This window comes from Rissa tridactyla, chromosome W (assembly GCF_028500815.1).
Source record: "Rissa tridactyla isolate bRisTri1 chromosome W, bRisTri1.patW.cur.20221130, whole genome shotgun sequence".
NCBI lineage: Eukaryota > Metazoa > Chordata > Aves > Charadriiformes > Laridae > Rissa > Rissa tridactyla.
Genome location: NC_071496.1, coordinates 24,659,279 through 24,671,894, shown reverse-complemented (window position 1 = coordinate 24,671,894; position 12,616 = coordinate 24,659,279).

Here is a 12,616-nt window from a genome sequence, read left to right as displayed (position 1 = left end):
GTGCTGCTGAAAGGAAGCAGGAGCCGGCTTTAATCATCTCGTCAAGAGAGGTGAGTTGTGGGGAACAATGGGGAGTAACATATCTTTGTAAGAAAAATCAGTGCTAGGGCTAATGGAAGGACTCTTGCAGAAACATCATGTAGATATGAGCCTCCAGACCTTAAAAAAGATACTGAAATGGGTCTCTGTTAATTGCGATGGTGTCGATGCAATCACTATTTTTAGTATAAAAACGTGGGACGCAGCAGGGGTTAAACTCTGGGACAGAGCCATGGAAGGCGGACAAGGTTGCTGCTGAATTATTAACCCCTTGGCGGCAAATTCTAGAGATAATACGGAAACAGGAGGATATCAGACAAGCTGCGAGCAATAACGATGCTGCTCTGTTTGGGGCAACCGCCGCACCTCCTAATTTTAAAGCAGACGATTGCCCCCCAGTCTTGCTGAGATCAGAACATGCCGAAGGGAAAGGAAGCACTCAAGTTCACTCTACCCTATTCTGTAATAGCCCTGAGGATGATCCTGGGGACCCCTTTGATCCTGGTCCAATAAATCCAGAGACTGAACCTGATTTATATCCACCTTTAACCCCAATTAAAGCTATGCCTGCATCTGCTTCAGCTGCGGAGGAGATTTTACAGCAACAGTGATGAAAGTTGTTATCGCGCTCCTCCATTTTAACCCTCCTCCATTTGCGCCAGATACTGCATCTGTTCCTCCTTATCAACCGCTTATATGTGCGCAGCTGGAATTGGGGTATTGCGGTGTATTGTCAGAATGTCAGCGGAGAAGGATGGAGCCAGAGCCGCTTCGCTCCCGTCACTGCCTGCCTCACCCCCTCCCCTCCCCAGCCGTCTCCCTGAGATAGAAGTGCTGTTTTTGTATGTCTGCTGTGTAAGTGTGTGTGGGCGCCAGCTTATACCTGCTGATCAGCATGTGTGCTACTGTTTGTTTTTTGTTGTGTGCAGTGTCGTTAGGTGACTCCACTTGAGCAGGTGTTCTGCCCGGTGTGGTACTGTTCTCGTATGCAACTAGGGCTGACACTCCGTCAAGTGAAGAAGTTTGTATATACACAATGTTTAGACGTAAGGCGAGCGCGCCCCAGGTAGATAGACCAGGATGGGCCGTAGAACCGATGGAAATCCTGAAATATTGGGGGAGTTTTCACCAGCCAACACACTTACGCTCTTGGGAATGGCTTGCCCATGCAGGGCATATCGCTGGTTGTTTGTTGTTTGCCTATAAGATCATGGTTGATTGGGAAAAGGAGTTGAGCCCAAATCTATAGGATGCTCTGTAGGAAAATGAGAAACTTAAGGGTGAGCTCTTGTTGCAAAGGCAGACTTCTATGTCAGTCGTAAGTGATGGGGGAAAAAAAAACCACAAACAAAAAGAAACAAAAAAAACCCAAACAGGAACAATTAGACAGGAAATGTGCCATGTTAGCACAAAAGTATGCCATACGCATTACGAGAAAGCAGCAGAAAAAGAGAAATAGGACACCTGATTCAAAGCAGTATCATAGAGATATGTTTTTGGTTTTTTCCTATATGTGTATATGTTATTGCATGCCTTGGTAAATTACTCTGTGTTATACCCTGCGAGACTAAATGAACCCCAGCAGAAGCGGTCTCTTGAGCAAGGGGGTGGAATATGGGAAAGCAATGGAAGATCGGCGAGGAGGACTGTAAATACGCTCAAGGGACTCGCACCTGGGTGCTGGAAAACACATATATCACACCAATTGTTATTTAGCCTTGGGTGTTTGCAAGAAAAACATTTGGATGACATAAGCCTGTAATGGACTCACAGACACCTTATCTAGCTGCTTGAGAATCTTGGCCTGTTGTGGAAGAAGATCAAAGCACAGTGAGAAAACTATACCAGCAAGAACAGGGAGTCTGCATGCGTTCTTGCTAACAAGGACTCTTTTGCTGCCAAGGACTCTTGGTAACAAGGCCTCTCTTGCTGCCAAGGATAAGTTTAACAATGCTACTAGTACAGCTATTTCTGAGGTATTGCTAGATGTAGATAGTATTCGATATGCGATGTTGCAAAACAGAGCTGCTACTGATTTTTTGCTTTCAGCTCACAGACATGGTTGTCAAGATTTTAAAGGACTGTATTGTATGAATCTAAGTGACCACTCCAAATCCATCCATGCCCAGTTGCAAGAACTGCACCGACCGAACCAGCAACTTGTGGAGACCACTGGGTGAAATCTCTTTGCTGGATGGACTTGGGGGTGGGGTTGGTTGAAGTAAATTATACTCATTGCCTGTGTGGAAGGAATTTGTCTGTTATGTTTAGTATGCTGTTTGCCGTGTTTAATAAGCATTATACGATCAGTTGTAGATGGCGCTTTGCATCATATCCTTGTACGAGTTGTAGAATATCGTCGTGTCCAAACTACGGACCACGGGGTGGCATGTGTAAGGGATAATAGAGGATGGTTTGGGTGAGACACGACAGAAAATTACTAGTTGAACCAAACCCAGTATACGTGCCGAGAAAAAGGACCTCAGTACTGTTGCTGCAAAAACTATGTGCGTATCCATGAGAACCTGACCTTCACAGAAGAAGATAACAAGAAGGGATTACAACAGTGTAGTCACGTATCAGACAGCCACTGTTAGCAAAGCTGGATCCATGAGTCTGGTGAGACTCGCTGCATGTGCTGGCCACGCGTGCAGTGACTCTAGCCTGTGCTTTTCCACTCAATCTGGTGCAGGATATAAGGGGGTTGTCTCGGGTCAGAGAGGGGGAGAGAGACATGAGCACACTTTGAAGGTACAGGGGATGCCCTGAAGCACTGTGTCTGCCCCCGCGCCCCTCCCCCCCCCATACGTTCTATGTTCATTAACCCCAACAGCTCCGAAGGCATTACAGCATGTTGCAGATAAGATATAGTCTACTACTGCTGCAAGACGCATTGAACACCTTCCTACAAGAATTTCAACTTTATGCCCTGATAGGACAGTGGGATGATGCACTCGCAAAGAGCCTGACTGCATTAGAGTGGGTATTTTTGCCACATACCTTTTCAAAACCAGTAACTACGATGATTGAAATGTTACCACGATTGTTTTTCCAGGGTCGTTTGTGCTGTCAGCAGCTTTCTGGAATGGATCCAAGCCACATACATGTCTCCATCAAAAAGGATGACCTTGACCCTTGGTTATCACAAAGTCTTAACCTACAAATTGCCTTAGTAGATTATATTGGGCAAATAAATCATTCTTTCCCCTGCCTTTAGAGCCACAGGAGATTGATATTTTAGGCTCAATTCAGATGAGTGCTTGTAAGTATTTTAACTTTACCAAACACCCTCGAAACACAACATATCTCCAAAAGGTCACCCCTCTTGATTATACATATCGGAATCAATCAAAATGGTGCAATTGGACATCCGCTCACGTTGCCCCTGCGGATCCGGTGCCCCGGAAACTGCCCCAGGGCGTGTTTTTTATTTGTGGAGATTGTGCATGGTCAGGGATTCCCTCTCGGATTATGGGAGGGCCTTGTACTATAGAAAAATTAACCATGCTGACACCTAATATCACAATGATATTAAATCACACCCATGCGAATGACTACCATAGAAATAAAAGATCGGTAACTCATGCTTTTGAGTCAAAATGTGACGACCAGGTACACTTCTGGCAACCGCCCGTGGTTGCCATTTCTTCTTTCTTTGCTCCTGGTGTGGCTTCTGCGAAAGCGCTAACGCTCTTAAAAAAGCTAGGTTGTTGGCTTGCGAAACAAAGTAATGCTACTTCATTAGCTCTTTCTGGCCTTTTATTAGATGTAGATTCAGTACGCCATGCAACTTTGCAAAATAGGGCAGCCATCGATTTCCTGTTATTAGCGCATGGCCATGGATGTGAAGATTTTGATGGCATGTGCTGTATGAATTTATCAGACCACTCTGAATGAATCCATAAAAGTATACAACAGTTAGAGCAAAATGTGCAGAAATTACGAATGGGGGGAAGTTGGGAATGGCTGGATAACCTTTTTAACAGTTGGGGCTTAACTGGATGGTTGCAATCACCTCTAAAATTCTTGCTTTTTTGTATAAGCATATTCTTGTGCATTATGCTTTGTATTCCCTGTATGCTACAGTGTGCGCAGCGTCTTATAGACAAAATCTTACCCACTGTTTTGGTAGTAAATAAAGAAGGGGGAATTGTGGATGACGAAGAACCTGCGGACGTGGCACCCAGAACGAGCCCTGGAGTTCTCATCGCTCTCACTGGCGGCAAACCATGGGATAAGTAAACAAGCCCTAGCTGCACAGCACCTGGGCCACGATAAGCAGCAGAAGAAGAGAGAGTGCTGACGGCCGGCTGGGTTGCTAAAGATGAATAGTTTGTCTTGGTTTACACCATGTATGGTATGTGGTATGTGTGGTATGTGCTGTGTAATCACATGATAAGGATGTAGCAGTGGGAAATTGCTAGCTCTGTAGCAGAAGGTATTTAAGGAGGCTGTTGCCTAAAAAAAAGCGATTTCGTTTGTGCACCGAAACGGAGTCCGTGACTAATTGCCACATCTGACGGCTGTGGATAGCTCACTTAGAGATTTAATGGGGATTATGGAGGGCTCATCCCACTCCATGGTGTCAATTCCTCCCGCCCAATAAGGTACTCAGCTGGTGATAGAATGGGGTGTATCTGTTGGTTTGGGTTCTAAATTTAAGAAAACTCCCGGACCCCAGTAGCCGCTGGCTTCATCCTGATTTAACATTATTCGGTCGCCGCCACTTAAGCATACTCGCCACAAGTATTTAGTTTCAGTTTCACCGGGGTTTCTGCTATATCTCTCTTGCAAATTTGTCAATTGCAACAGACCCCAGGGGCTGGTTCGTGTAGTATGCCATGGATTACCACCCCGAAGTCCCGCGGTTCTTTCTGTTTTAAGAATAGGTCTGGCTTCATATTCAAGAGGATTTGTGGGGAACAAAGGAATGTCATCTTCTGACTCGCTATCATTGGGATCACCCCAAACATTTCCGTCCCAATCTTCAGGGAATACTATCAGTTTCTTAATCTGTACAATGTCAAGGGGGTGGGGAGCCTGTTGTAAGAAAGGTAGGTATTGCTTTTGCAGAGGAGAAAAGCCGTTTCCATCAGAGGTGACATGATAAGGGAATGACTAAGACAAAGAGGCTCCAGCAAAGGCTTGTAGAACATCTCTTATCACACAGACAAAAGGACAAACTGATTCCTACTGGATTAGTGTCTAGAAGGGTAGTCAAACATTTAACCAGGGCTAATGACATTGAGCAATTTTACCAAAAAGGAAAGAAATAAACTAGCCAGATAATCCCTTTAGGTGTAGCATAAAGAGAAATAAGCAGAGGCAGGACATCCGGGAAGAATTTTAGGTGCCTCGGACAGACTGTGAACCCTGGAGTACCTAACCAATGGGAAACAGGGGAGGGAAAAATTCAGCTGGGGATTAGGAAATAAAAAGGTGTGTTTCAAGAACTGAGAGTGTGCCTACTTGCTAGGTCACCCGCTCTTGCAAGAACGTGAATAAAAATGTGCTTCACAGAGGATTCTGCCTGAGCCTATTTCATTTGGACCGGAACTTGTTTCTCACAATTTGGGGGCTCGTCCGGGAGAAGAAGTCATCTTCTTGGGAGTCCCTGTCGCCGAAGGACGGGAAGACGCGTCCCGTTGATTTCAACGGTCTCGTGGATCGTCGGCAGGGATTCCGGGAGGAATCGACTAAGATCTCGAGGGAGGAATCGACTAAGATCTCGAGACCCAGTTGGATGGCAGACTCTGTGAACCACAGGGGGAAAAGGGATAGGTGCAGTAGGCACAGAGAGTACGACCAGGCAACTCCGTGCACGGACCAAGGTAAGAAAAATCGGACTGTTAAAGTATTGCCTTGGTGGTCGGGACATTCTAAGAGACTTGTGTGTGAGTGACTGAGACATACTGTGGTACGAAGCGAGCGTGGAGTCCGGATCTGCAGTTCTGTAGTCCCGCGAGGGGCGCAGCTGGAGAAGGACGAAGCGAAAGGGAGGGGTGTCAGAAAAGTCTCTGTTCGGAATGGGAAATAAGGATTCTAGGCCTAGGGATGAAAAAGGGGATAATAAGAAGACCCCGGGAACATTCCCCCAGACAGTCCTTTAGGGGAGAATGTTGAGGTTTCAGAATGATTCTTCTTGTACAAGGGATGAGTTTCAAGATTAAGATACAAGTTTCTCACACTGTATAAGCATCATTTCGACCTTTTCTCCCAATTTCTGCCTTTTCTCCCTGCAATTGTTTTTGCAGCTGTTTAATTTTTAAAGATAGCAGTAACTCAGTTGCCTTCCTGCTCTCTATTTCCTTCTCTAGGTCCTGCTCTCTTCTATTTCCATTCTCCCTGTCTTGGTACACAGCTTCTAAACAGGTGCCTAACATCTTGCAGATAACTCCCTTATCTTTTCCATCCTTTGGGGCTGGGGTTCACTCCATGCCTCTGTAATTAATCAGTGATAACGCCCGCCATCCTGCCAACTATGCCATGATGTTGCACACATAGTGATTAACTTCACTCCTAAGAGAGCAGCAGTGAAATATTTATTAATATAAAACAGTGATTTAACAAAGTTAGTAGTGAATGCAACAGTGTTTTATGAGATTCATTCGCAAGGTACGCTTGATTATTTACTGCATAGAGGACAGGGTCAGACAGAGCTGTCAGGGAGACCCTCCTGTTGAGTCACGAGGCTCAGAAAGGACCCCCGTGCTTTCTAAACTCCTTCTCAGAGAGGAGTCTAGGTGCGGCTGGATCCAATCCTAGTCCCAGACTTGGCCAATGCTTTATGTCTAAAGGATTATATATGTGCAATCAATCCTTATATCACTTAGCTAAGACTTCAAAGTTTAGCGTGCTATTAGTCACTTACCGAGAATCTGTTGTGGCAAGGAATCTCTCAACCTCGAGGAGTAGAACCTTAAGCAAGCGTCCACACTCAAGGGGAGATCCTGTCATGCAGCCCCCTGCCATGCAGGAGAGCTCAAAGGGCTCTTGGGCTGTCCACTATTTATAGAGTAAGAGAATTGACCTATAGTCATATTCACATGGGAACAAGATATCTAGGCCCCCACTCCAGACAGTGTATTTGGCTGTGTTGCCAGCCATCCCCCAAAGTCCAGGTGCAACTCATCACAACTCCCACTGACAGTTATGGCTTGAGCAGGAGCTGGGGGGAGGGGAAAAAGGGGAGAGCACACTGCCACACTGAAAAAAAGTTGGTTCTGTTTTACCTCAAACCAGGACAACAAGGAGTCTGCAAAGATGCAGCATGGGCCAAATATTTATATACACTTGCACCAGCACCAGTCATAGGAGTGTTTGAATCAGGTGCCTTAACACAGTGTTTGGTTCATCCCCCAGCCCCAGTTCTGCTGACCAAAGTGCCCTTTAGCTGGTTCTGTTGTTAGGCCTTCTTGCCCTCTGTGCCAGGTTGTTCCTCTGTCAGAGGAAGTGTGTCCTCAGAATCACTATTGCTGAGCAGTTAAAATTTGCACATCCCCTTCAGACAACATTGATTGTTCATTACTATGAACCGTAGATTGTTGTAAGGAACAACTCCTTATCCCATAGCTTTTGAAGTTATTCATGATCAAATAGTATCTTTATGGCCTTGTCAGTATGCTGCAACAAGTAAACCAAACAAAAAACTCTAACACAAAATAAAACAAAACCCACAGTTTCTGAATAAAGTGAAACAGTTGATAAAAGGTCTGTGTTTAATTTGGGAAACCACCACTATTACACTGCCATAAGTGGCACAGGTTGGATGTGGAGTTATGGTCAGTACAAAACAGTTCCTTTCTGCGATTCCTTTCTCCTCACACTGTTCCTCTGCTTCAGCACAGGTTCTCTATAGGCTGCTGATCCTGTCAGGATAACCTGCTTCAGCATGGGCTCTCCACAGTGGCACAGTTCCTTCAGGAAATATCCCCCTGCTCCAGCATGGGGTCCTCCACAAGCTGCAGTATGGATTTCTGCTCCATCATGGTCCTCCCCGCTATGGGGAACTACCCGCTCCATGATGATTTCTCCTCACACTTTGTTTTTCCTCACTGCCTACACAGCGTTTTGCCCTTCCTTAAATATGTTTTCACAGAGGTGCCACCCACTTCACTGATTGGATCAGCTTTAGCCTGCTGTAGGTCTGTTGCTGAACCAGATAAAACCAGCTCTGTCCAGCACAGAGCAGCCCCTTGCCTCTTCTCACAGAAACCGCCCTTGCAGCCTCACCCCCCAAACCTTGCCATGTAAACCCAATACATAAACAAAACAGAATTTTGAATAATCGTTCCATTTACCATGTAAATAAGAGTTCAAATAAGTGCAAAATTTTATAACTGAACCTTTTGGAATTGTACTTCATTATTGATACACAATTTGGTTCTCTGCTGGGACAAATGGGTTTAACTTCGCTAGTGTCCTTGGAATCACATTAGATTACACCACCTGGGGAACTGGATCAATATCTTAGGTCCCAGAGTATATGAGGGTCTTAAAATGATGAATTTTCATATGAACTTACCTAATGCAACAATTCAGTTCATCAATCTGCCTTATTGCATAAGATGAAACAGAATTCCTGAAATCTTTATTGATGAAAAGCAAAATGTTAAGCATTTGACAAAACCTCTAAGAACCTCTAAAACCTCTAAGAAAAACCTCTAAGGGAGCTGGCAAATGTTATTGCTAAGCCACTCTCCATCATCTTTGAAAGGTCATGGAGAACAGGAGAGGTGCCTGAGGACTGGAGGAAAGCTAATGTCAAGCCAGTTTTCAAAAAAGGCAAGAAGGAGGACCTGGGAAACTACAGGCCGGTCAGCCTCACCTCCATCCCTGGAAAGGTGATGGAAAAGCTTGTCCTGGATGTCATCTCTAAGCATCTAGAAGAAAAGAAGGTCATTGTGAGTAGTCAGCATGGATTCACCAAGGGAAAATCATGCTTGACCAATCTGATAGCCTTCTATGATGGCATGACTGGCTGGGTGGATGAGGGGAGGGCGGTAGATGTGGTCTACCTCAACTTCAGCAAGGCTTTTTGACACTGTCTCCCATAACATTCTCCTAGGTAAGCTTAGGAAGTGTGGGATAGATGAGTGGACAGTGAGGTGGATTGAGAACTGGCTGAATGGCAGAGCTCAGAGGGTTGTGATCAGTGGCACAGAGTCCAGTTGGAGGCCTGTAACTAGTTGTGTTCCCCAGGGGTCAGTACTGGGTCCAGTCCTCTTCATCAACGACCTGGATGAGGGGACAGCGTGTACCCTCAGCAAGTTTGCTGATGACACAAAACTGGGAGGAGTGGCTGACACACCAGAAGGCTGTGCTGCCATTCAGCGAGACCTGGACAGGCTAGAGAGCTGGGGGGTGAGGAACCTAATGAAGTTCAACAGGGGCAAGTGTAGGGTCCTGCCCCTAGGGAGGAATAACCCCATGCACCAGTACAGGTTGGGGGCTGACCTGCTGGAAAGCAGCTCTGTGGAGAAGGACCTGGTAGTCTGTCGCAGATGGAAATATTTGACATGGTTATGACTTAGCAGCGATTCAAAATTATGTAGCATTCTGGTTCATTCTATTTAGTGGCTGGAGAACTGCCCGGCAGAAAAGGACCTGGGGGTGTTTGTCGACTGCCAGCTGAATATGAGCCAGCAGTGTGCCCAGGTGGCCAAGAAGGCCAACAGCATCCTGGCCTGTTTCCGGAATAGTGTGGTGAGTAGGACTAGGGAAGTGATCGTCCCCCTGTACTCAGCACTGGTGAGGCCCCACCTCAAATACTGTGTCCAGTTTTGGGCCCCTCACTACAGGAAAGACATTGAGATTCTGGAGTGAGTTCAGAGAAAGGCAACAAGGCTGGTGAGGGGTCTGGAGAACAAGTCTTATGAGGAGTGGCTGAGAGAGCTGGGATTGTTTAGTCTGGAGAAAAGGAGGCGCTCTCTACAACTACCTGAAAAGAGGTTGTAGAGAGGTGGGGGTCAGTCTCTTCTCCCAAGTAACAGGTGATAGGACAAGAGGAAATGGCCTCAAGTTGCATCGAGGGAGGTTTAGATTGGATATTAGGAAAAATTTCTACACCAAAAGGGTTATCAAGCATTGGAACAGGCTGCCCAGGGAAGTGGTGGAATCATCATTCCTGGAGGTATTTAAAAGATGGGTAGACGTAGTGCTTAGGGACATGGTTTAGTGATGGTTTCTGTCAGCGTTAGGTTGATGGTTGGACTCGATGATCTGAAAGGTCCCTTCAAACCGAGACAATTCTATGATTCTATGATTAGTATGTGGCCCAGGTGTGGAGGAAATTGCGCCAACTACCAAGTGTCCTAAAGGGGGGGACTTGCACCACCACAATCCGCCCAGTGACTAAAGTCAATTTATCTCGTCCATAGAGTGTCAGTGTAGTTGCCTCATGCCTCTGTGCCTATAAACAGGGAATGTCACTGTTGCGTGAAAAGGGGCAAAGCGGTTTTGGCAGAAAATAAACCCCCTTGCATTCTAACACTCCTCACCGAGGTGGGAGGCTAGGTGCAGCTAGGTTTAAATTCTGAGTGATGCCCAATTCAGCACTATCAGTCCAATTGCGTTTAATATGTATTAAACTATTACGATTTGGATACACTGATAGTGGACTGCACCTTCAGTCTAGTCATGCTCATGAACTAGCACGGCCACTCTCGAGTCTTTGGTCGCGTTCAGTGAGAAACCAAAACGACTAGCTACTTAAAAAAGTGCAGTTTATTTAAACAACAGATATATAGGTTCTTAGGATTGCCGGTGATAAATACACTGTCTGCAAAGCACGTGCAAATGATAGTATTGTTACATATACAAAACGCGCGACAAAGTTATAAACGATACAGCCTGGCTCTAAATGTAGAAAAGAGAGTCTCTAGAGAAATTTCTAAGTTTCCCGAGGAAGCACTCGGTATAATCTAAGTCTTACCCAAAGGCGTCCCTATGGGGGGGAAGAGAGGCTCAGCCCGTCAACCGATCCCAGAAGTCAGTGATGTAATTCTTTGAGATGGTGTCTTCCCTGGGTATCCCCCCTCTCTTGGGCTATTTTTATACTATTTGTTATCTTCAAGGTGGAGTTTGAGTGACTTTAGTCATACATACTTTTATCATGATTGGTGTAAAATTCTCTCGCTTCACAATTAAAGGTATAGTTTACGAGAAATTCAGGGCGCAGACTCAGGAAGGAGTGGTCGCACCTTGGAGGCGGGTAGCCTTTGGGATGGAGGTGTGTTTTGGTATTATAATGACATTATAATGAGCAAAGTTCGCACAAAGGACAGCATTTCATCAAAATTTGACAAAATGTTGGCTCTGAGTATCAAGCGGGCAGCTCATTGGCAGCTTATCTGTGTCATGGTATCATCCCATTCCCGTATCCGCTATACATCATAAGGTAAAGCCACGGAATAATTGCATCCCGTCCCGTACCTCATGTAGCTTATCAGGGAACCACAGATGTTGTGTCCTTCATGCCAGCTGCGGCTATTTTCTACCTCAGAAGGCTCTTGATTTTATACTTTTCCTTAATGTGTGAACAATGCTGTACTTTTGTATTTTTTAGCCAATTTAATATTTATTCCACAGTCACAAAACAATTATAATTTGAGGGAAATTTTGTGTTTAGCTGTTCCCTCAGATTTTCATTAAATGTGGTTAAGTGACATTATATACGTGAGGAAATTTTTGCAAAAATGTAACTTGTTTAGCCATCGTTCAAACTCTAATATATAGAACAATGTTTAACAACAAGCATAATAAAACACCAATCAGTAAGATCACAATAGGGTGCAACACCAGGTTTAGTACTCCAGTTGCCATTGGAGACCATCCAAACAGGATTTCCCACCATCGGTGTTCTCCATCTCCTTTGACTCTTTTTAATACTCAGTGTATTTCTTCAACATCTTGGTGGACTGTTTAGAGTCTTTTGTCCAGTTTCTCTTGCTTGTTGTAGGAGATTGATTAAATCAGGGTGGTGAAGGAGTTGTTTGATTATAGTTAGATTCATTTCGATAGGTGTGGGTTGTAGCTCATGATATAACATGTAATCAAAAGACGAATCATCGTGAGCAGTTATTGGTACAGAGAAATTAAAATCACAACCAATAATCATAGAGAAGTTGCATACACATAAGTTAAGCCGATTGGTTACATTATAAGCAAGATCATCTATCAGTAAAGATTCACACAATGTTTGCATGCAGACACATCCTTTTCCAACATATATGACTACAGTTTCAGGAATCTCATTTGGGTGGATTTCAGTGGCAGATGTTTTGTTATGTGTCTAAATAGATGTCTTGAGCTTCAAGAGTATTACTTTCACAAATTAAACCTTATTGTTCTCGCACAATGCATGCATTTACATCAATTGTTTGCCACTTTTCCTCATTTTGATGGGCCCGCACTATGCTCTAAGGAATAGAGTATGGTTCCATTGTGATTCAGTCCTAACGCAATAATTGGGTATATAGTGTACACCAAAGCATTGCATATTGTGAGGATGAAGATGACAATCTTATAACTTTCTGTGTGATATGTGAAGTTGATTAATTGCCACCATGATTGAAAC